The sequence below is a fragment of the Epinephelus lanceolatus genome, chromosome 12 (assembly GCF_041903045.1).
Source record: "Epinephelus lanceolatus isolate andai-2023 chromosome 12, ASM4190304v1, whole genome shotgun sequence".
NCBI classification, from domain to species: Eukaryota; Metazoa; Chordata; class Actinopteri; order Perciformes; family Serranidae; genus Epinephelus; species Epinephelus lanceolatus.
Window position 1 is genome coordinate 34,820,034 of NC_135745.1, and position 24,904 is coordinate 34,844,937.

Here is a 24,904-nt window from a genome sequence, read left to right on the forward strand (position 1 = left end):
GGACTGATTTAAACTGCTGAATGTTTCATCAGCTTTCTAGTGTCTCTTTAGCTTAGCTCACCATTAGTGGTGTATGCAAAAGCATTATAAGCTTAGTGTTTGCTTTTTTTCTTTAACAAAATGCACCCTGGGAGATCCTTACATTTTTAAATGTTGCACTTTGACCTAAGCTATTTTCTAATGTATTTGCTCATCATTTATACTGAGGACTTAAAGAGGTCAAGTTTCATGCTCTTCCATGCACTGAAGGTACTCAAACTGTCAGTCATCTGACATTGTCTATGAAAAAAAAACAACAGACTTTTACTTCTATAATTCTGGACACCCAAAACTGCTTACACTTCACAACATTGTGGACAGCTGGAGGCAAAGGTGGGACCAAGTCACTGTTTTACAAGTCATGAGTAAGTCTCAAATCTTTGCAGTCAAGTCCCACGCCAAGACTTAAATCCCAAGGCCTAAGTCCTAAACTTTGAGTTTTAAGTCCTAAATAAGTCATAATGTGCTCTTGTCCAAATGTAATGCCAGTTTACCAACAGAGTTATAATATATAAAATTAAAAAAAAATGTAAAACGTCAACTTATTTCTTAAAACCAGTTGGCTTTAAGTTGCTTTGCACACTGTAGTTCTTTTTTTTGTTTTTTTTATACGCAAACAAAATCATCCTTGGTATAATTTTTTCCAACTGCTGCTGAGTACCGTGATGTTAGTTCTTCATGGTTCTCTCCTGCAACTGGACTGAATGCTGTCCGATTGGTTCAAATAAATTGGATCAAGTGTTGACTTAGTGGGATGAATAGCGTTAATATAAGTTGTTTCAGAAAATGAACTGATTTTAGGCACATTTTTTAAATAACATACATTTTAATCTTTGTAGTTAAGGGAAGGTATCAAGCATTTTCAAGTCCAAAGGCTCAAGTTCAACTGAACTGAACATCAGAGTCATGTGGCTCAAGTCATCACCTCTGTTTTGAGGACCAACATGACAGTAATTCTAGACTTAAAGCTTCAGCTGGGACAAATGCAGCATATACTAATTTTCCTGCAGTTGATTTCACAATGTATTTTTACAGGGGATCTGACTGTGGCAAAACATTTGCTAGCAGTGGCAGCTCTGATAACAAAACTACAGTACCTGAAATACATAAACTGGCATCAAATGTAAAACAGCCTCCTGCTCTTTCTGCTTCCTGGTGTGTGTGTTTGTAATATGTGGTGTTTACTCCACCTGCCCACACGGATTTTAAGAAAAACAACACTGGCAGAAACCGACAGGCACCCACACAGGCATACATTTGCATAGCTTAACTCACAAGAGCTAATTTCATCACTGCATTTATTAACTAACCCCTAACCTCACGCTTATCCGTGTGTACCTGTAATTGATTCTTACTGATACCGTGAAATAAACCTTATTTTACGCCCTACTTTTAAAGTTGCTGATTCATTTTTAAAAAGCACTGACACACACGTACACAAGCGTTCTAAATTGTTCAAGCAATATGTGATTCTTCAGTTTTACACACCACATTACACTCACACACACACGATCATAATCTGGGACACACATTCTCATTCCCTTCGATCGCTCTGTCAATTACACAGAGGAAGTCATGGAGGAAGAAAATGAAGGGAGTCAACAATGCATGGAACATCGATGTGTCCAACCACCACTGTCTGTCTAAGTGGAATTGACTTCTGCTCATTTCCCAAATTACGCATATCTGACTGGCCCACCGCTGCAGGGGCTACAGGAAGCACAGGGACAGACAGGGAGTCTCTCTCGCACACACTCTCTCCATTTCTCCATTTCTCTGCAGGGAATCAATGATGTCTGCTTAATTATTGGGTGAATTTAATCAGTGGCACAGCAGTACTTACTGCCTTGTGACCCAGTAGCTGTCAGGAAGTCATTCAGTTTCCAACAGTTAGTGTTCGAGTACCACCGCAATAATTAAGACTACAACTATTTAATTGTTCCAGAGGTGTAGAGGTAACAGAAAAACTTTATCTGCATTGTGGTGGTTCTGTGCTCGGCTATTCACCTGCAGGTATCTGACAGCCACTGCATACATTAATTGTTTTTGTGAAAAACTGTGCTACAAATGCCACAAATCCCTGTGACCTCGACAGGAGTGTACTGATTAATGATACATAATGTCTGGATTAATGTCTCGAAAAATAGCTAATTAACATGTCTAGCTTGCTGAACTGTGGTCTAAAATGTCTTAAGTGTATTAATTTTATGATGAACTGTTGAGAGTATTGGTCAGCTCTTGCTTCGTTTCATGCATTTCTTTCTACCTTGGTTGCTTTTTTGCACTTTTGAATTTATTTACTTTTGCAATATCTCCGTACCAATAAGTCTGTTTGTCACGCAAAGATAAGACAGAGGATGTTTGTACAGTTGTTAAGGTCATGCAGTTAGTGTTGATAAATGTAAAACTATTCTGAAACCCCACAAATGTTATTAGATGTCACAGTATGTAGAAATAGGTAGGATATTTGTCTACACTTTAACTGTATTTACCTCGAACATGCTTATTAATTTAAGCAACATGCAGACATTTGAAATGGTGGTGAAATACATTGCAGCAAGATTAATACAGTTCACAAAAACCTAAAACCAGGTGTGAGAACACATTTTAGTAAATTGAAAGAAAAATAAGACTTAAAAAATGAAAACTTACTGAAATGAAATTGTGTACTTATAAAACAAAAATAAAATAAATTAATACAGGAAATATATTTAGTTTTAGTCTTTGTTAATTTGGTCAAATTTGTCAACAGAACAAGCATGAAGAGGCACTGGCACATATGTCTGCCATGATACAACTTCGATTCGATGCGATTTATGGGCCTGTGATCGATATAATATCATCTGCTCATTTAATACAATCTGTTTCCAAAAAAGCTGCCACCCCTTTCTTTTTTGCTTTTGGCTATAAAAGATAAAAACAATACATAAATAATGTGAGTAATTGTAACACTAAAGTGCAGTAAAGTTTACTTTAAACTGATTGCACTGACACAAATTACCTTCATGGCTTTAATCAGAGACCACTTTGTGGAAGAAATCTTTTTTTTTAATCTTAACTCAAACAACAATCTTTTTTTTTTTTTTTTAAATAAAACTTCAGGTCTATTGAATTTAATTAATAACAACGTCGTTTAACAAAAGTATCACATTCAGCTCAGTAATAACTGTCATAGACAAAACAATTGTTTTTTGCTAGTGAACCATTGTTAGCTTTAGCATGTTCACATTGCATAAATTAGCCCAGTGGCTAGCAGAGGTTTTTTTTTTAACTCATAGCTTAACAAATTACATGTAATGTAATTTGAATTTGAATTTCAGCCTGAATGCACATTTTTTTCAGCCAAACATTGCTGAAACAGAGTTGCTTACCGTTGTTACCATACTGAGAAGTTAGCAGAGTGAGATGCCCCACCAGGCAGCTAACATTTCCTCATCACCTTTCTCTTTGCCGCTTGCCATCTGCCTGCTGCTGTTTGACGACACAAAATGTTGTTTGTATTGTAACACCTCTTCTGAACCTTTTCAATCTTGCCCCTGACAAATAACCCCCATATTATAAAAAAACCAACCTAAAACTAAAACTGAAACTAATAAAAACTAAACTAAAACTAAGCATTTTTGAACTATAAAAACTAAACTGGAACGAGAAAACCCATTCTGGAAACTAACTGAAACTGAACTGAACTGAAAACAAAAAACAAAAACTATACAAAAATACATAACTTTAACAAACCATTATTGCAGAAAACAAGTCTAAGCAGCTGAACAAGAAAAATCTGCTCTACCAAACTACAGTAATCTCCCCATGGCACATTTCATCCCAAAACACTCAACTTACTCCAGCGGGGAGTGTTGAGAATCTTGGCTCAGTCTTCAATGACCATTTTATTTCTGTACTTTGGACAGAAAGAAAAAGAAACACTCAGTCCGACCTGAAGAGACACATCAATCCACGAATAACTTGCTCTCAGCTGAGAGCCTGGGAACTACCCTACTCCAAGCATTGCTTTCCATTATTCAATTTTTAAAGCTTAAAGGAATACTTATACATTTTGGGAAATGCAAGTACATATCTGTGTATTAAGTATGCAGCTATAGCTAGGAGGCATCTAGCTTAGCATAAAGCCTGGAGGCAGGGTAACACAGCTAGTCCGGCTCTCTCTCAAGATAAAAAATCCACCTATTTGCACCTATAAAACTCATGAATTACCACATTGCATGTTGTTTATTTTATCTGTATGTATAATAAAATTTAAAACTACAGCACACGACCACAAAACAAGACAGTGATGGATGCCAAAAAATGTATTTGTTGATATGCTAACAAACAGATCATCAACATGGCCTGAAATAATGATGCTGGTTCCCAGACCACAAAATCAGATGACATCCTTCATGATGAATACTTAAGAGCCCATCATTAAAAATCTCATCATTAAAAAGAGTCATGAGAAAAAAAAACCAATCAATTTATAAACTTCAAGCACTGATGCAACAGAAGCATTTGAGCTTTTGTTTTTCCAACATGTTTCAGCTGTCTGTATGTAGCTTCACTCTCACAGATCTAATGACAAAACACGGTTAAACAAAGGGCAAAGGAGATAATACTGCATCCAAATCATGCATCATGCTGTAACTGTTCCATAGCCCTTGGGGCATCTTATTGGATTTCAGATGGATGTCCTATGAAAGTAGGCTGAAAAATGTCTCATCACTCTCCAAAGGGATAGATATTGATTGGGAGAGATCAATGGAAAGTTTGCAGAGTATGTGTAATATCATCTAGGTTTTGGGCTGCAACAAAACAACAAACAGAATACAGAGTATGTGTCTGTGTAAGAACTGAGACACTGCATTGATTAATGTCATGGAATCGCAGGTTCCACATTGCAGAATATGAAATTATCTGATCTAAAAATACAGTACAGTTGTTGTGGAAGCCTCCACTGCAGCAACTCTACATTCAGAGGCGGGGGTCAATATTCTTCTGTTGTCTAAAATCCATTGGAAACCCCTGGCCATGGCAGCGTCTCATGTATACAAAAACATTTAATTATCCAACTCTACTCAGTTGACAGAGCTCATAAGAAAGGGACAAAACAGCATGACAATTAATGGCATTCCTATATTTGATTCTAATTCAATTACTTGGGAATGAAATTAAAATTTAAATGACATTTTCTGAGTAAAAAAAATGTAAAAATGTATTTATTTTGTGGTGCCTTTTTGCCATTTGCCGTCCCTTTTTATGTTAAAAGTTGCCACTGATTGTAACCAAAGGCCAAGAATTGCTTGCCTGTTGCTTAAAATGGTTGCCAATGGCAATCTGGCAACCGTTGCACTGTCTAGCCCTGGCAATAATCATTGCCTGCATTCACACTGAACAGGACACACATCAAACCTCTACACAGCAGATGGCTTCAAAGTCAACCTCCAACCAATCCTGCATCATTTCACTGTTCTTTGCCTCAGGTGGCCTTTACATGGCATGACTACAAGGTGCAATTAGAAATGCCTGCTTCATGTTGGCTGGTTTACAGGCCATTTCAGATGTCAACAGTGCAGATCCCCATGGGTAAGCTGTAACCTACAGTAATGATGACAGAGGGGGGCGTGTGACCAGAGGACGTTGCTACAACCTTTCGGAAAAGGTGAAATTTACATGCATTGTGTTCAGACTGCTTTATCGTAACAAAGCAGAAGTATTGATTGAAATATATTTTGGTATCCATGCCCTATGACATTAAGTGAAAATCAGTGTTGCTCAGTCGAGCTAATTATTAGGTATATCTTGTGCAAACCAACCTATAACCGGCTCCGTCTTGCATATTAAGTGGAAAATCTAATCTATCAGAATGCATATTCTATGGAAGTATGCAAATGGGACAACTGGAGCAGTTATAATTGCTCAGTGTGTGCTACGAATGAGAATGGCTTTTTCTATGAGCTAAGGACAAATTAAGTTAATGACACCATTCTGGTAAATGGCAGACAGATGGAAAGTTCACAGAGACAAATCGCTTTCTTAGTTCTTAATCACATGTGCAATTAACTGGTGTATGAAGGTGCAGGTTTGACTGGTTTGTTGTAGCCATGTTTCATTTAAAAAGTGTTTTTTAGAGTCAAATTAGTCTGTATCCTGGAGCGACAGAGAGGTGCACAGTGATACCCCTCTTTCATCACCAAAATGAAACTGCGGTAGTGTTGTCAGCAGGACGTCAAATGGGCCGATGTACATTACTGCACTTCAGGGAGTAAAAGTCATAACAGGATGCCATACCAGCTGAGATTATGAAACTCTACGGATTGGATTTATTGGTTAAAGCTGCCTGTGTGCTGTAGCTTTTAATATTTATTGTATGACGTGTGCATGACACAAGGCCCACAGTGGGACGATGACACAGTGGACCTGCAACACTATCTGCACAATCTGTCAGCATCCACATACCATTCATCAGAGTCAGGCTGGAAGCTGTCAAAAAAACTCAACTATGAATAATTTAAACATGGTATAGTTTGCTTTCCAATTTCCTCAGACCACATCTCATTCAGCCAATGCTCAGATGTAACCATTCAAGGACAAGGCCAAAAGTCTGACCTTATTCTGGGCTGTCAGAATCAGCAGATGCACCGACCTCAATCTCAACAAACTATGAATAAACACACAGTACTGTGGTCAAACTCCCTGCCCACGGTCAACTGAGATTGCTTCAGGTTAAAATGTTTTTATTTTTGTTTGTATGTTTATTTGTTTCTGTTTTTATTTGTCAGTGTGCTGTGCAGTGTACTTCTACGGACATTTTGGTCCCTGGATTTTACTGCAGGGTGAACGCTCTTGACTTTCACGATACTCTTTGGTACGGTCACTTTGGAAAAGATGCAGTGGCGTAGAGAAGGAAAGATCTTCTCTTTTCTGCTTAGAAGTGGTGAATTTACAGCTTATAGCAACTTCATACAATACAGTCTCTTGTTTAATATCTAGTGTCGGAAAAAAAATGTTGTTCCACAATTCCGATCCATCATTAGCACAGTTAGCTTGTTTACTATACGACGTGAATAGCACTGTCACACTCAACGTCTCAAGTCCATTCAAACTTTAAAACTTAATATAAAAAGACAAACCTAATTGTCTTTACTCTAATATTCGTACTGAACAGCCAAATCTGATTCAACTGACATAGTTCGACCCACAAAAAACTATTTGAGTATCACTTACTCACCCTGGTCGCTTAGTCGCAGGGGAAAAAAAAAAACAGCAGCAACAAACAAATGTGAAACTCTATTAGAAGCTGCACCTTGTCAAAATAACTCAAAACTTATATGACTGGACCATGTGGGAATTTAATTTGGAAGGACAGACACAGGAAGTGGCCACGCTCAGCAGTCAGACAGGAGTCTTGTAATTTCCAGGGCTGGTACCTGCGGTTATTCCACAGGCTAGTTAATAACATGTCGGGCAGGAAATCCAAAGTGTGGGATCATTTTGAGAAGGTGAAGGACGAACCCAAGGTGATATGTAAACTCATCTTCATTGGTCGACTACAAACATGATGTGTCATCTGAAACATGGAAGTAGCTACATGCCCATTAGTCCACAGCGTCATTAACAGGCGGCTCGCTCAGTGTGTGACGTGCACTTGTAGATAAAATATAGGCCAATATTAAAGGGATAGTGCACCCAAAAATGAAAATTCAGCCAATATCTACTCACCCATATGCCGACGGAGGCCCTGGTGAAGTTTTAGAGTCCTCACATCCCTTGCGGAGATCGGCAGGTGGAGCGGCTAGCACACTTAATGGCAGACGGCGCCCCAGACTAATGTCCAAGAACACAAAATTGAATCCACAAAGTATCTACATACTGCTCATCTGTAGTGATCCAAGTGTGCTGCAGCAGCGACATAAAAAGTAGTTTCGAAAAACGTCATTTGAACTCTGTTTTTAGCCTCACTGTAGCCTGTAGCTCTGACTGTTTCTCTGTGCTCCGCACTCACGTGTGCGCGCCTGCGCGAGACCAGCGAAAGCATGAGCTTTGCTCACCCGTGTTTACATCACGTGACACGTGCACCGCAGGGAGAGACAACGTAACCACAGAGCTAAAAGATAATTTGCACTACGGTCTTTTAGCAAAGGACAGCCCAACATGTCTGAAGACTTTGAAATTGAGGAAAAACAGCATTTCTTTGTTGAGCCGTATTTGTTTGAGCCCGAGTATACGCACGGAGCCTAACCCCCAGCCAGCCGCAGAATACCGGAGTCGAGCACTGGAAACCTGGTGATGTAGTTGTTTCAAATGCAAAGCAATGCCAACGGATGAGGAAAGTCTTTGCTGCTCAGACTGGGAATTGGCGATGCCCTGAGCGTGCACACGTGAGCACGGAGCACAGAGAAGTAGTCAGAGCTACAGGCTACAGTGAGGCTAAAAACAGAGTTCACATGATGCTTTTCGAAACAACTTTTTATGTTGCGGCTGCAGCACACTTGGATCACTACGGATGAGCAGTATGGAAGTACTCTGTGGATTCAATTTTGTGTTCTTGGACGTTAGTCTGGGGCGCCGTCTGCCATTAGGTGTGCTAGCCGCTCCACCCGCCGATCTCCTCAAGGGATGTGAGGACTCTAAAACTTCACCAGGGCCTCTGTCGGCATATGGGTGAGTAGATAATGGCTGAATTTTCATTTTTGGGCGCACTATCCCTTTAATGAAGGTTCATTAGTACGGTTTTGTATTTCTCTGTAATGTAGCACAGTGTTAACAATGTTACTGATACTATTCTTTCTCACACCTTCAACTCAAACCATTGCGTTGCTCCGCCCAAAATATATTATTTAATAATTAAAGTAATATCGTAAACATGCTGGTGACTAGTCGACTAATGGCCCTAAATGATGACTGTTGGTTGACTAGGAAAATTCTTAGTCAGGGGCAGCCCTAATACGCATGATCATTTGGGGGGTAAAGTTTTGCTTTAAGTCACAAAAATAAGGACCTTAGGCTCAGCTTGGATTTCAGACTTTGAGTAAAGCTATCTAAGTCTGAACAGAAGTCCCTCCAGTAACATCCCAGTAAAGAGATAAAACAGCAACAAGAAGGCCTTCCATAACCACACACCTTAAATCTTTTATTATAATGCTGATGCATTAGAAGTACCTGTTACTGACTATGTAAAGGGGCTAGAAAATAGGGATGTAACGATTACCGATATTACGGTAAATTTCGGTTAATTTTTACACAGTAAGAATTACCGTTTATGTTTAAATGAATTGCATTATCGCAGTGGATTATCAGGATATGTAATAACAGCCTCATTCAAGTCTCGCGATGCAGGCGCTGCATGAATGCGTAGCATGTGTAAACACAAAGAATGAAAACATGGCAGAAGCGGCACTCAGGACATTTTCCCCCCACCTAAGCGCACAAAGTCTGAGGTCTGGTCGTACTTTGGGTTTCTGAAGAATGCCGAGGGACAGCTGGTGGAGGATGACTATCCTGTGTGCAGAACATGCAGAAAGAAAAGTTGCTGCGAAGGGTAGCAACACTACAAATCTGCTGGCTCATCTCCGTGACCATCATCCACAGCTTTACAGCCAATGCAAGTTATGCTATGCAAATGTCAGTTATTGTGTGAGGGACTTTGGTTTTACTGAGATTGTCATAATGTGTAACTCTCGACGTATGCGGGACATTTGAACCATATCTGTCCTAAATGGCTACTAGGTTTTCTGTTTTCGTTTAAGACACTTAGGAGCTAATACTAGCTGAGTAGCTAATAGCCGTATTAGCAGCTATGTTGCTAACGTTAAGTGTTTCAAAACGAAACGAAGCTGAAAACACTGAGCGGAGCCAACAGAATATAAACCGACGTAACGTAACGCTAATTGAGATCAACTATGATTGAATCACTGTGATTATGGTTATTGTATGGCGAGCTAGAATCGATATAGACGGCCAGTTATGCTTTCTCGACATAAGCTCAAGGAAACAACATAAAACGCTGCCGTGTTAACCTTTGACCGAGACCATGCACTCCTTTTCTCATACAGGTAATCCTCTGACTCACATGCACACTTCTAATGTGTGAATTATTCTGTGTAATGATGACCATTGCCCTTAGGGGTTTTTTTGGTTTCTCCTGCACATTTGTGATATCTGTTCTATATATTGTAAGCCTTTTGTTCTACTCTTGCATTGTTTTGTTTTGTTTTATATATATTTTTCCTCTCGTGCTAATAAATAAATAATTAATATATAAATTGTTTACATATTTTGCTGACTGTTGAAATGCACCAGACAAATAAGCTTTACTCCTGTAATGTGTTTACATATTTTGTTAATTTAAAATAAAATGTTCTGTTGCTGTGCCAATCCCTTGCCTCTTTAATGTGAAAGTTTCATTTTAATATAAGATTTTGTCTGTTAACATTTTAGTATGATAAGGAAGTTACAAGATTTAGTGACGTTATTTCAATGTATTTATTTTTTGGACATTTTACAGCGCTTAAAAAAATATCGCAATATTATCGTTTACTGTGATAATTTGGTCACTATAATCAAGATATCAAATTTTCCATATCGTTACATCCCTACTAGAAAATAGACTTTGAGTTTGCATTTTGTTGACTTGGTTGCTTGAATTACTTTAAACCTTGTGCCGGACTTGCCCCGAAAGATTTAAAAACAGCTTGGGCTGCGAGGCCTTCTGCACTACAGTATGTTCTCTTTCTCTCTCTCTCCACGCTCACTATGGATGATGTACTTGTAACATCAACAAGACATCTTTGCTCACTCCAGAGTTCACCTCCCCGAACACACTAGAAATGAAAATACCAGGCTGTCTTCCAGTCTTAACTTTAACAGATTTATTTCTTATATACACTTCACTTTGCTTTAGTTAGAATGTATAAAGTGAGCTGACAGTGTATTAGTACAGTTAGTTTATTTTTAGGTTGCCAGTTTGATAGATTAATTAGGAAAAGAGCAGACAGCCTGCAGTGTGGACCTTCTCAATTAAAGCCAAATATACAGTACAGGCCAAAAGTTTGGACACACCTTCTCATTCAATGCGTTTTCTTTATTTTCATGACTATTTACATTGTAGATTCTCACTGAAGGCATCAAAACTATGAATGAACACATGTGGAGTTATGTACTTAACAAAAAAAGGTGAAATAACTGAAAACATGTTTTATATTCTAGTTTCTTCAAAATAGCCACCCTTTGCTCTGATTACTGCTTTGCACACTCTTGGCATTCTCTCCATGAGCTTCAAGAGGTAGTCACCTGAAATGGTTTCCACTTCACAGGTGTGCCTTATCAGGGTTAATTAGTGGAATTTCTTGCTTTATCAATGGGGTTGGGACCATCAGTTGTGTTGTGCAGAAGTCAGGTTAATACACAGCTGACAGCCCTATTGGACAACTGATAAAATTCATATTATGGCAAGAACCAATCAGCTAACTAAAGAAAAACGAGTGGCCATCATTACTTTAAGAAATGAAGGTCAGTCAGTCTGGAAAATTGCAAAAACTTTAAATGTGTCCCCAAGTGGAGTCGCAAAAACCATCAAGTGCTACAACGAAACTGGCACACATGAGGACCGACCCAGGAAAGGAAGACCAAGAGTCACCTCTGCTTCTGAGGATAAGTTCATCCGAGTCACCAGCCTCAGAAATCGCAAGTTAACAGCAGCTCAGATCAGAGACCAGATGAATGCCACACAGAGTTCTAGCAGCAGACCCATCTCTAGAACAACTGTTAAGAGGAGACTGCGCCAATCAGGCCTTCATGGTCAAATAGCTGCTAGGAAACCACTGCTAAGGAGAGGCAACAAGCAGAAGAGATTTGTTTGGGCCAAGAAACACAAGGAATGGACATTAGACCAGTGGAAATCTGTGCTTTGGTCTGATGAGTCCAAATTTGAGATCTTTGGTTCCAACCGCCGTGTCTTTGTGAGACGCAGAAAAGGTGAACGGATGGATTCCACATGCCTGGTTCCCACTGTGAAGCATGGAGGAGGAGGTGTGATGGTGTGGGGGTGTTTTGCTGGTGACACTGTTGGGGATTTATTCAAAATTGAAGGCACACTGAACCAGCATGGCTACCACAGCATCCTGCAGCGACATGCCATCCCATCCGGTTTGCGTTTAGTTGGACGATCATTTATTTTTCAACAGGACAATGACCCCAAACACACCTCCAGGCTGTGTAAGGGCTATTTGACCAAGAAGGAGAGTGATGGAGTGCTGCGGCAGATGACCTGGCCTCCACAGTCACCGGACCTGAACCCAATCCAGATGGTTTGGGGTGAGCTGGACCGCAGAGTGAAGGCAAAGGGGCCAACAAGTGCTAAACACCTCTGGGAACTCCTTCAAGACTGTTGGAAAACCATTTCAGGTGACTACCTCTTGAAGCTCATGGAGAGAATGCCAAGAGTGTGCAAAGCAGTAATCAGAGCAAAGGGTGGCTATTTTGAAGAAACTAGAATATAAAACATGTTTTCAGTTATTTCACCTTTTTTTTGTTAAGTACATAACTCCACATGTGTTCATTCATAGTTTTGATGCCTTCAGTGAGAATCTACAATGTAAATAGTCATGAAAATAAAGAAAACGCATTGAATGAGAAGGTGTGTCCAAACTTTTGGCCTGTACTGTATATTTATTTCATGTTAATATATAATATATAATAGAACTCCTACACTGATTAAGGGTCAGATCAGATCATTTGGTTGCTGAGGTGATAAACTATTATTTTACCCTTGTCTGCCATTTGTCTTTTACTGAGAGGAAAGATGAGTAGATGGGGTGAGAGGAGGAAGTTAGATGAAAGGAATTTTTGAATCTTTATTGCCGATACTTCTTTATTTGTTGAGCATCTTCAGTAAAAGTTCAAACCAGATTTGTTCCAAAAAGCCCAAATGTCAAGTTTAAAGAGCTTCATAAGCTATATAATTCAGGCAACATCCCTCACTACACAAAAAACCTCTTGCAGAATTATAATTCTTTAACCTTTTCCTCCAGGAATGTGACTTTGCAATTAGAAACTTCTCCAAAAATGCAAATTAGACATATTTTAACAGAACACAGCGAACCTGTACTTCAGGATAATTCATGTATTCAGGGCACATTTTGGGGGACATTTTTCCTCTCAGTGTGCAGTGTGACTTCTCTTCCTAAATAAAGGTTAGGTAAAGCGAACATTTAGGTAGCAAAATGATGCAGTGTAGCAGCCTGGACAGTACAGCTTCAGATAATCCCCAGTCAGCCAGGTATCAAACAACGCCTGCCTCTAACTGCTGCACAGTTGTTGTATAAACAGAGCCAGAGCATATTTACCCTTCAGCTAAAGGTGTCTCTTGAGCCGACATGTTTGTGTATCTGAGCATCCTTCACAGGCTGCCTGGAGGGGGCTCACGCCTGAACTTTAAGCTTTTTACTTCACAGTAGGGGCGAAAAAGCAACTAGTATCAGAGGTCATCTGGAATGCTTCCTTTTCTTGCAGGGGCAAACACGCAGCAATGAGCACATACATGATCACACACACATATACGCTCACTCAAGCACACAGGTACACATGGGTATCCAGGGACTTACACTGTGCAGTAAATATCTTAAAAAATACGTCTGAAGAGGAGGTTGAAAGAGATGAAAGACCTTTACAGATATTTCCCAGTGCAGACACTCAGGTGGGGGAACAAGGAAAGAGCGAGAGAGAGGGAGATAAAGATGGAGAAAAACGTTGGGGGTTGCAGAAAGAGGGGGATGTGCAGACTGAGAGTGAGACATATCGGGAAGGAAGAACACCAAATGTTAAGTAGCAGTTAAAATGGAAGAATTCCAGTTTGGATTCAAGCTCCTTGGCTAATGAGGATCATTAACATGGCCTGCCCAGCTCTTCTAAACGCCGGGGAGGACTGGAAGATGGGGGATAAAAATAAAACCTCTCAAGCACATCCCCGCAAGATTCATAAGGCGGTCGCTTGTAAAAAAGATATAGCACATGCTGACTGTGGAAGGTACTTCTTAATGCAACACCACATGCCATGGATCCTGGAAACAGGAATACTTACCCAACAAGAACGCTCGCTTGAACTCTGAACTCTTCGGATTGTGTTTGAAGCACAGTGGCAAAAGAACCAATCTAGATGTCTGCGATTTCATGGAATGAAATAAAGACCAAGGTGAGAATGTTTCTGCAGTGCTCTATGATGATATAAATCAGAGGTTTAGATCAGTTCAACTGTGTCATCCCATTTGGGAAATTTGCCTTACAGGTACGGGATGGAAAGGGGAGGAAAATGACTGTAAAGCTCTCCTATCTTTCACACATTTCCTCCATTATTTCGAGAGGGCAGGTCACATTTTTCCCCCACGTTTTATGATCCTGTGAGTTTTATCATTTTCCCTCTCTCCGCTCACTGTTTAACACACAATAAAACAAAGCTCCCAAGAGGCTTAAAAACCAATCCAAGCTCCTGTCTGGCATCTATAAATCATTTGTGATATACAGTACACATCTTTTCTGAGCACTTCCGACCACTTTTACAGCTTGATCAATTGAGCGGTTACATCAGACAGCATCAAAACAGTTTGAAAATACTAATGGCCTTCGTCAGTGGGCCAGAATATAGCAGAGACCTGCTTTCTTGGTCATCCTGCCATCGATTCCTGTTTTTCCTGCTCTCAGCACTGTCACTCTACACCGTTGGGGGGCTGCGTATGTGAAATTTACAACATCTTGCCGGATCAGGCATTCCCAACCAGCAAATACTGCAAACTTGCTGTTACATCAGCCCTTCTGTCACAGTGCAACTGCTTTTCTTCATCTATTATTTTTATTACAGAGCAGAGAGACGCTCACACACTATGCTGTGTGACACCCAAGGCTGTCAGACAGACAAGTGTCTTGATAAGATCAGCATAATTGGCACATTCATCAGTCTTTTGTTAATAAAGTACTTTGCTGTGGAGATCAACAGTAAAGAGCCATGATGTTCTCTGTTAATATTGTCTCTGTTGGGTTTACCAAAAGAGCCTCAACTTAGTGTACAAATACAAATATCTTTTAACAAGAAAATTATCCCAAGTGGGCTTTAATAACCAAATCTATCAGAGCTTAAAATCAACCATTTAAATGTCTGCTTGAAAATGCTGCTGTGAAGCCATACCAACTGTAAGTATTTTGGCATTACAGCTTTAATACCAAGGTGTAACATGATGGTAATACCTAGGGATGTCTGGAACTGACCTTTATCAGGGATGATACAGACGTATTAGAATGTATCACTATTCGCTAAAATAAAACTGATGAAAATGTTGTGGCAACTGGGTTGGCAAAAAAACAGAGATTTGCAAGGCTACAACTACAATGACGCAATTATCCCTCATCTTTTATTAGCAAAGAGCAGTGTACAAAACATTCAAGTGCAGCTTCTCATTTTGGGCCATCGCTTAAAGTTGCTTTCACATCCTAATTTCCTAATTAACGTTAACTCCACAAACAACTTGATGGCAGGCCAAAACACAACTTGCCAGTTGTCAGATATGAATGCTCTCTGTAAACCAATGTCTGTACATTGTCAACGACTGCTTATGAACTAGGGCTGGGACCATCTGCTTATCTCCCGTCTCAATACTATAACAATACTTTGGTGCCTATTTTATATGAATTCCAGTTTTTAAGTATCGCGATTCTACAAGAACTGCATTTTAATATTACAATTTATTGTGATTTTCGTTTACTTTTTTAACACAAGACTATGGGAAACAGCTAAACCACACACATCCAGAGACTGTATATAATAAGGCATAGTCCACAAAATGCAGGATCATACAGCTACTGCATAGAAAAGTGATAAATAAACTAATAACTGTTTTTATGGTCTTATTTTTATAATTGTATTCTATGAAGAACATGTATAAGGTGCTATATTAAATCAAGTTTACTTACCAAAATGTACACTTACAATAGAACGAATAAATAATGGGTACTTTTTAAAGTAGACTCAAACTGCTACATTAAGCTGTCTCTGCAGTATTTCCCATACATTGATTTATTTGTGATGGCCACGACAATACAATACTGACTGCTACTTATTGATTTTCTACTTCTTTTTTTTTTTCTATTTAAAATGGGTAAAATTTTATTTCACTGTAGCGCTGTGCGTTGACACTTTCAGCCCCTTGCTCTGCTGTCGTTGTTAAAATCAGACCACAAACAAGACAAGAAGTAACTAACTATTGCACCCTGCGGTCGCTCCACCTCACTCCCTGCTGTAGGAGACTACTTGGCAATAAGACAGCGAGTGGAAGCTCTGGTGACAGACCTTCAGTAGCAGCTGTAGCAACTCAAACTCACCCGGCAGAAACACCAGAGCCGGGGGTCATAGCAGGCTCAGTCTAATTTCTGTAACGACAGCAACAGAAAGTTTTCTGATCTGGCGGGTTTTTTCGCCTGACTAGCTAAATTTGAGTTGCTATTCAAGCAGCTGAAGGTGCCTGTCCTGAGACCATCCACCATTTTATGCTTTCTCACTTTGGGTTTGTTTTTCTTGAAACAAATGTGACGTCACGTTACAACAATGAAAGCGATTTAAAAAACCATTAAAAACATTGCAATACTTAAGTGAATTGATTTTTTTTCCCAAAACCATTATGACATAAAGAGGTGCATCACTCTGTAACATTGCTGTACAATCGCAGGTGGACAGTGTGTCTGTAGTCCTGAACAAATTCAACATGGTGAAACATCTCTCTGGCTAATCACGTCACATCAGTTTCAGGAATTAGATTCTCCCACTTAAACTCCATTCATCCATTTATCAGTAATTTACACTTGTCAACTTATAGTTTTGAATCAGTACCTTCAATATTTGGACCGAATAGCTTGTGAAAAATAAGGAACAAAGCAAATTTGGAAGGAAAAGAATTTAGGTTAGAACATGATCAAACTCTGTGTATTGATACTGGCAGATACCCAATATTCAAGGACTCTGATTGGGATCAGGGCAAAAAAGAATTAATGGGAACATCTCTAGTAACAATAACATAATTTTTCTATCACCTAATGGTAATTACCCTCATTTCAGAGAGCATCAATACCACAGCACATCGCTCCTGTCCTCATTAGCACTGGTGTACGACCAGTTCGCCTGTGTTAAGGTTGCTTCTAAGTATATTTCTGTATATTTTAACTTATATTTTTGCAGAGTCTAACAAACTGTAGTATAAGGTTGCAGTAATGATACCATAAAATGTTTGGCTGCAATAATTTTTGGCATGGATATTTGGTATATATCCACACATCCCTATTCTATATGCCTGAACATTTGTGCATCATTTATCTAAAGCGTAATCCCATGGGGAGAACGGTATGAGAGGGAGAGAGGACACCAGAAATACAAAAACAGAGGACAGCATAACATAAAGCAGGAAAAGAGAGAAAGGTAACAGTTCACACATTTTTTTCAGACAAATGCCCATGTCTGGCTCCTCTACCTTGAAAACATAAATCAGAGCAGCGTGCTCAGGATTTATCACACAGACTGAGGTGGTAGCACAGGAGGCCGCTGAGGTGCTTCATGAAAAGATGAACCATGGGTGGGAGGAGAGGAAATGCCTCGTTCATCTATCTCTCTAAAGCATTTAAATATCATACTAAACATCTGTAAAGTATTAATAGTAAAGTAGAGAGGAACAATGTATCCACGAAATAATTATATGAATTGTTTTCATGTCAATGTAACTGTACAAATCCCACGTGCCTAATATCTCAGCCTCAACAGTGCTAATCAAATCAGCGTTCAAGAAACTATGCTTGTGTGATGGATATGAGTGTTTGAATTACAACTGAAAGAAAAACACACAGTTAAAGATTTCTGTCCTTTTAGTGCAGTTTCTTATCTGCTACTGTGTTTAAATCAGTGCAGTATCTGATGGATGATGCAGTCGCTAATGAGAGCTGGATATGTCCCCATTTAACTGTCGTCCTAACGATAAGTAATGGCCGTAGCTTAGCTAACACAATTAACACTGGCGCAGAGAAAAATAAAATTCCCCCAGAATGAGGTATTATGTAAATTATTAATTACCACATAGACGATTGCAATCTTGTTCAACTGCCCATTGGCAGTGAAATAAATGTGAATGATTTGGAAACAGAGAAAGGAAAATAGTGGAGATAATCCTGACACAGTGGGAATGTGAGAAAGATTCAGCCAATACCACCTGTTCCTTAAGCAATTTATAGAAAACATTTGCATTTGCAATTTAACCACTAAACACAGACTGACTTGTAACAAGTGCAAACAGGAAACTGCAAACAATGCGAGCAAACCATTAAAAATTTGTTCCTGTCATTAGCATGTTTCCACTGTTACACATTTACTCACAACCTCATTTCATCTGCGCTAATTACTACACTACAGTTATCCAGCTTATATTCAGTTTGATTTGCGGACAGTTACGTACGTACGTGTGTTTTTTCACCTGTTTCCAGGTATAAATGTACAGTTTTTATGTGCATACTTCATATTGTTTGTTTTAGCGCATTTTTTTTTTTTTTTTTTTAATTTTTAAACACTTTAAATGTAATATCTGATGTATAATATATTTTTGATAATGTTTATTATCATTTTATTGTACTCACAACCCCTTGAGACATACTCTGTGATATCTGGCTGCAATAAACTTTTACATTTCCATTAATCTTGCATGTGCAGTTAAATTGTAATGTACGTCCTGGATAAATCTTTCAAATTCATGCACAATTTTATGAAAATTACAGGATCTCTATTCATCATTACATACAGTAAATGTATAATATTAGAGCCACAGTACAGCAATCTGTATTTAATTTGAATTTCAATCACATCAGTTCTGCACTCTCATTCTACATTCAATGAGGGATGCATGTTTTATGAGCAGCAGTTTCCACAAATGCAGTTACACTTGTGTGTGTGAGAGGCAGCGAGTGAGTAATGAACAGATAAAGAGCCGGCAAGAGGTAAAGACAAAGACGGAGGGACGGAGAGAGTCTGATGTATTCAGGAGGAGAAAGAGAGAAGGAGAGAGAAAGTGATCTCTCAGATTCGGTGTCTCAGCTTAATGACACAGGATCCACATGGGAGAGAGGGGGAAGCCAAGCTCTGTGCGAGTTATGATGAATCCAAAGACCGATAACCTCAAGCCTCCCCTCTCACAGCCTACACACACACACACACACACACACACACACACACACACACAAACACACAGTCATGAAAAAGCTCAGAAATTACCTGCTCAGCCTTCCTGTTTACAAAGAAACTGAATTGGTGGTTTTCTCTCCACCTGTGTTTCACTACTTCTGCCTTTTTCTGTCACTGTCATCTCTCTCCCCTCTCAGCATATAATCACCACAGCCTCCAATATGGTGTCAATACCCCAACACTGAACCCCCCCCCCCAACCTGTTCCCCTGCTGTGGCCATGAACAATATGTCTGGCTGACTTTGACAAATTAAACCAACTCGATATATGGAAATAACCTTCACGGGATGACATGGAGGGAAAGAGGGAGAGGAACAGAGACTGAAAGAGAAAGACAGGGACACATACAGATGGATGATGGGATATATCGAGCACGGCATGGTGTTTCCAAACCGGGTCCAGCATAAGAATACACGGAGAGATGGTGTACAAATACACCAACTTTCTAAATGTCACCATAGATAATAATAAGTCACTACAACTGCCCATCTTACATTGAATTATCTGTGTAGGAAAGGCGATTAATGGGACTTAAAACGCAACAGACAACAAGCTTTTTAATAACTGTTCAACCACTGCATAAAGTCACTGGTGGAAAAACATGATTTACCATTTTTCCATGCATAAGTTGATCCATTAGATGGGGACAACTTTGTGAACAATTACAACTCAGATCTCTGCAGTGTCATCTTACTTGTGAAACTAAGTTTACAAATTGACACTGGTCACAATTTCATTTTCTGATATTAATTAGGGTCTCGTCCTGAACTGTCATTTCAAACCAGTTCTCTAAATGTTCATCCAAACTCAACAGTAACGTGCCAAGAAAAAGAAAATCCTCCAACACTGAGTTGCCTATCTAAATACATACAGATAATAGATAATATACAAATGACTGTTGACAAATGTCCTTCCCATGACAGTCATGACAAATAATGCACTGGCATCAACTACTCCCAATTAATTTTCACAGAGCAAGCTTTTTATGACTCTATTAAATTACCCAAGTGGCTGCAATTCAGACACATCTCACCTGTTACAACAAAGTATCTTCCACAACACACACTTATGCACTTTAACTACAAAAGCATCCACACACACAAACCAGCAAGAAGGGGTCGTTAAGCAGCTATTGTTGTGTTCCTCTCTGCTCAGCATGATAACGGGTTGATTGATACTGAGGTTCCCCAGTTAATCACCTGGCTATGACTATAAATGCACACTGTCTTGCAAGTGATACACAAACTAAAACAGGGAGAAAAAGCAGGACACACACATACACACACTGCACTAACACAAAGGCAATTACAACTGTGCATGAGTGAAGATACAGGACTCACACACACACGTACACACACTTGTCACAAGCTGAAAGCACCTGCCGAACATCCATCCCTGTTCAACACAAGCACAAGTTAACTCACCTGCTCCAAGTGACCGGCTGAAAGCTTTCAAATTGGCCTCGGGTAATCTTCTTCCCTCTCGCTCTCTTCACTCTCTCTGTCCCTCTGGCTCCTCTCTCTCTCGCTCTGTGGCAGTACACGGGCGTCCTACGGACCGCTCACCCTTCCTGTGTGGCTCGGCGCAATTGCATCGATCACTCGGCCAAGTGGTACGAGGTCCTGCTGTTTCCACGAGACTCAGATGTGCTCTCTCCTCTCCGCCGCTCACTCTGCCTCACACAGCTGCAGAGGGAAATATGAGGACGGGCAATGTGGTTGAGTGCTGCTCTACTCTCCCTCCCTCTCCTTCTCTCTCTCTAGTGAGCTGAGATGCGCTCTCTCTCTCTCTCTCTCTCTCTCTCTCTCTCTCAGATTGTCAGCTGGTGCGATGCTCACTCCTACTATCTCTTCACTCTGCCACTCTGTCCTGCTGCTGTACTGAACCTCATGCTATCTCACCATCTCTTTTTGCTGTTTCTCCATTGATTCCTCTGTCTCTCTCTCCCCCTCTCATTATTGATCTGTGCATCTGTGTCTTTGCTAGTGCAGCCTCTAGTGGCTGCTTTCTCTCCATGCTGCTCATATAGTCTATATCTAATTTTACTCACAGAGAACACGAAGCTGTGATGTGAACTTGCTCCTGGATCTGAGTTGGCACCGTCAGCTAAAAAAGAAAGAAAGAAAGAAAGAAATGAATCATTAAAATATATACAGCTGACATGAGCAGCATCTAATGATTATTTTCAATATCGATTAATCTCCCATTCATTTTTTCATTGAATTGATTAGCTAAAGGTGATGTCTGAAAACAGCTTGTTTTGTATGAAACACAAAAGATACTCAATGTACAATGACATTAACAGAAAAAAGCCAGAAAATCATCACATCACAGAAGCTTAATCCACCAAATGTTTGGCACTTCTGCCAGATGAATTCCAAATTTTGCTAGTTATTTCAGATAGAAATGCAGTGACTGGTTGATTAATTGATTAAGCAATCAAGAGAAAATTAAACTGCAATGATTTTAGTCATTTTTCAGGCAAATATACCAAACATCTGGTTGTTCCATCCTCCTAAATATGAGGATTTGATGCTTTTCCTTGTCATACTTAATAGTAATCCGAACATATTTGGCTTTCGGACTTGGACTGTTTTCAACATTTCTTTTTTTTTTTCATAACTCCAGTTTTTATTGGTTTGAAAGGCTTGGTAAATGGCATACATATTTACAAATATTTTTTACAATATGGAGGTGGACTTCAGGGCATAAAGGAAAATGAACAAATAAGTCTTGAAGGAAACAAACTAACAAACAATAACATGTCACACTTATGTCTTCATACATCACTCTGCAGGGTCACAACCACAGAACAAGTTCATAATTATGTTGGCTTATATTCCATTTTTATATGAGCCCATAACCGGTCTCAAGGAGATACTTCTTTGTCCTGATAGCCATTTATTCTACTGAGCATAAATTCATAAGATGCTATTTCCACCATTGCATTAACCCAATTTTTCAATCCCAGGGCCGTTGTCTTCCAGTGTTTTAAAATAACTCGACAGGCAGTTATTAGACCCACAATAATAACAGAAAATGTACACGTGGATACGTTTGGTATTTGTGACCAATCCCCCCAGTAAACACAACTTTGGACTTCAAGGGATTTCTGGACGAAACCAACACCTTCCAGAGTGGTCTGACCGAACTACATTCCCATATACAGTGCAGGAGACTTCCTATTTCAGTTTTACATTTCTAACAGCTATTATTTAACAGTGCACCAGATGGAAACAAAAGACAAGTATGTATTGACTTGGTCATCCAAACTGATCAGCAATTGACTGACAAAGGCCATTTTAAGATTTGCAGGTGAGAAACATTTGCGGTTTAACATGGTAATTTGTTTAAAAAAATAAATAAATAAACGTGACAAAAGAATGTCAATAATGTGTTCATACAATACCTAGGTATCTCATCTAACGCTGTCAACTGTAACTTATAATGATGAAACCTACATTATGAGTTGAGTGATACATGTTGTAGAATACCCTTAAGAGGGGTGTGCAATCCACCTTATTTTCAAACACGGAAGTAAAGAGTGATCAACTTCCGTTTTTTTGTGCGTGACTTCCGGTCAGCCGCTTTCCCTCATGCTTTCCCTTACCGGAGCTAACGGTGCAAGCTAATTTTTTTTCAATTTTCAGTTGTTTATGTTAGTCAATCAGTTAGTTAGTTAGTTAGTTAGTCTGTGTATTTTGTATAACGTTAGATAACTGTGCCCACGTTTCCGTTATAACGGAAATTTATTCCCTCTAAACGCGAATAAATCGCACGTCAATCATAAACTATGAACCAAAAAAGCACAATCTATCCCGAGTGAGACAAACTGCTTGATCCCCGTCTCCAGTGTACCAGCAGAGAACCTGCAGAACCAAACCAGTGAAAAAACACAACGGGCTACACAGCCTCTCTACCTGAGCAGCTGAAGCTGCGGCTTGCACCCTCGACACACAGACGGTGCTTCTGCATGCCAGCCAAACGTGTGCTCAACTGTGAGAAATAAATATGTGAGGTGTACGCTGCTTTTCTATCTTTTTTTCCCTTTTCTTTCTTCCTCTCTGTCAGCGACATACACTCCTAACACAGGACAGGTTGTTTTATTGACTGAGTTGATCATTAAGCCATAGTGATGCGCGGATCGGCTCTGATAGCACCTGAATCAGCATGTACGCATCAACCATCCAGCCGTTACAACATGATTGAGCTAGCAAAGCAGTTTTGTGTTGCTATGTGTGGTATTTATTCAGTTTTGGGAAATCACGATGCCTAGAAAGCATCAGTGGCTGCAGCTGACAGGGACAGCTAACGTTAACACTAGCAGCAAAGCTAACATCAGGATCATCATCCGTTAAAAGCCTCCCGTTGTCGGATACGACATGAAACTACTCCAGTTAGCTCAATCGTGTTGTAACTAAGACATCCGCTGGAGAAAATATTTTTTTCACGGGCCACTTTGTGAGTTTAGTGAGTTATTACAGACACAGCTAACAGCTAACGGTTGGCCCAGCTAATCTACGATAACCATGTTATTAATTACACAGAGAAAATACTAATGTTTGTTCAGTCATTGTGTTTATAGACTTTACAAACATCAGATTAGTCTAAACGGTGATATAGTGACGTGAAAAATGTGATATATACATATATATATAGCTAAACTCAGCAAGGTAAACAACAAGGCGATTCCCATTAGGCTCGTTCGAGATGAACTGCGCCTCGCCTGAAAAGTAGACGAGAGCAGGCGGCCGCAGCGGGGGCGGTGACAAAAAGCTGCGGTGAAGTCGGACAGTTTCCCGACAGTTTCCAGCAGCCTTCAGTCCGTGCAGGAAGTCACAGACACACTAACATCCTGTCTGGAATGATGTCAATTCATTAAAAAAGTGATCAGGCCCATATATCAGTTTGTTTTCACCATCAGTCACACAACATGTTTTCTGTTCACAGAATAAACCTTCAGATCAGACAAATACAATCTTAATCTCTAAAATACAACAAAAATGAGTAGTTTATCTAAAACGTCATCTTGTTGAGTCGACATCTAAACCAATCAGCTGTTAGATCAGGTGAGAGCCAGGCGGTGCAGTCGGTGGAGAGCAACTGCAGCGCCTGGCTCTAAAAACTGCGGCCGCCTCGCTCTCGCGGTTTTATCACCGTCCACTTTTGTAATACGTCAGAGCAAGTCGGGATGAAGTCGGACACAAAACTAACCGGCATGCATTGTGCGCCGATCGCCGGTGATCGAATCTGCGCAGGACTGGCTCATCTCGAACGAACCTAATTACACAGTGGTAAGAGTGCTGGAGCGGAAGTGTCGCACAAAAAAACGGAAGCTGGCTGCGTTCTGTTTTGCCTCCGTGTTTCCGTGAAAAATAAGGTGGATACGGTTTGAAAAGTACGTATATAACGTTAGCTACACCATAACGTTACTAAAAGTGTGATCATATTTGATAAGTAACGTTAGACTGACATTAAACTAACGCAACGCCTATTAAGTAATAGACTACTCAACAGTTAATTAACACATACAGTGTGTCGATACTGACCTTGACCAAGTGTCAAGTTAGCATGAGTCACTGACGGCTAACATTAGCTGCTAATTTGCTACCTGTG

At 39.8% G+C, this 24,904-nt stretch overlaps 1 protein-coding gene across 6 annotated transcripts in view; it reads right to left on the minus strand.

The window, feature by feature from the left end:
• The window catches only part of tnr (tenascin R (restrictin, janusin)), a 274,847-nt gene extending 253,594 nt beyond the window's left edge, over positions 1-21,253 (minus strand). For 4 of the 6 annotated variants that reach the window (XM_033638023.2, XM_078173333.1, XM_033638026.2 and 1 more), the window contains exon 1: positions 20,713-21,220. The gene's annotated coding sequence lies outside the window, so the exon portion shown is untranslated. Of the gene's footprint in view, positions 1-20,712 lie in introns of all 6 variants that reach the window. The other 2 variants (XM_033638024.2, XM_078173334.1) reach the window with 2 other exon arrangements.
• Between the last annotated feature and the right edge of the window lie 3,651 nt (positions 21,254-24,904).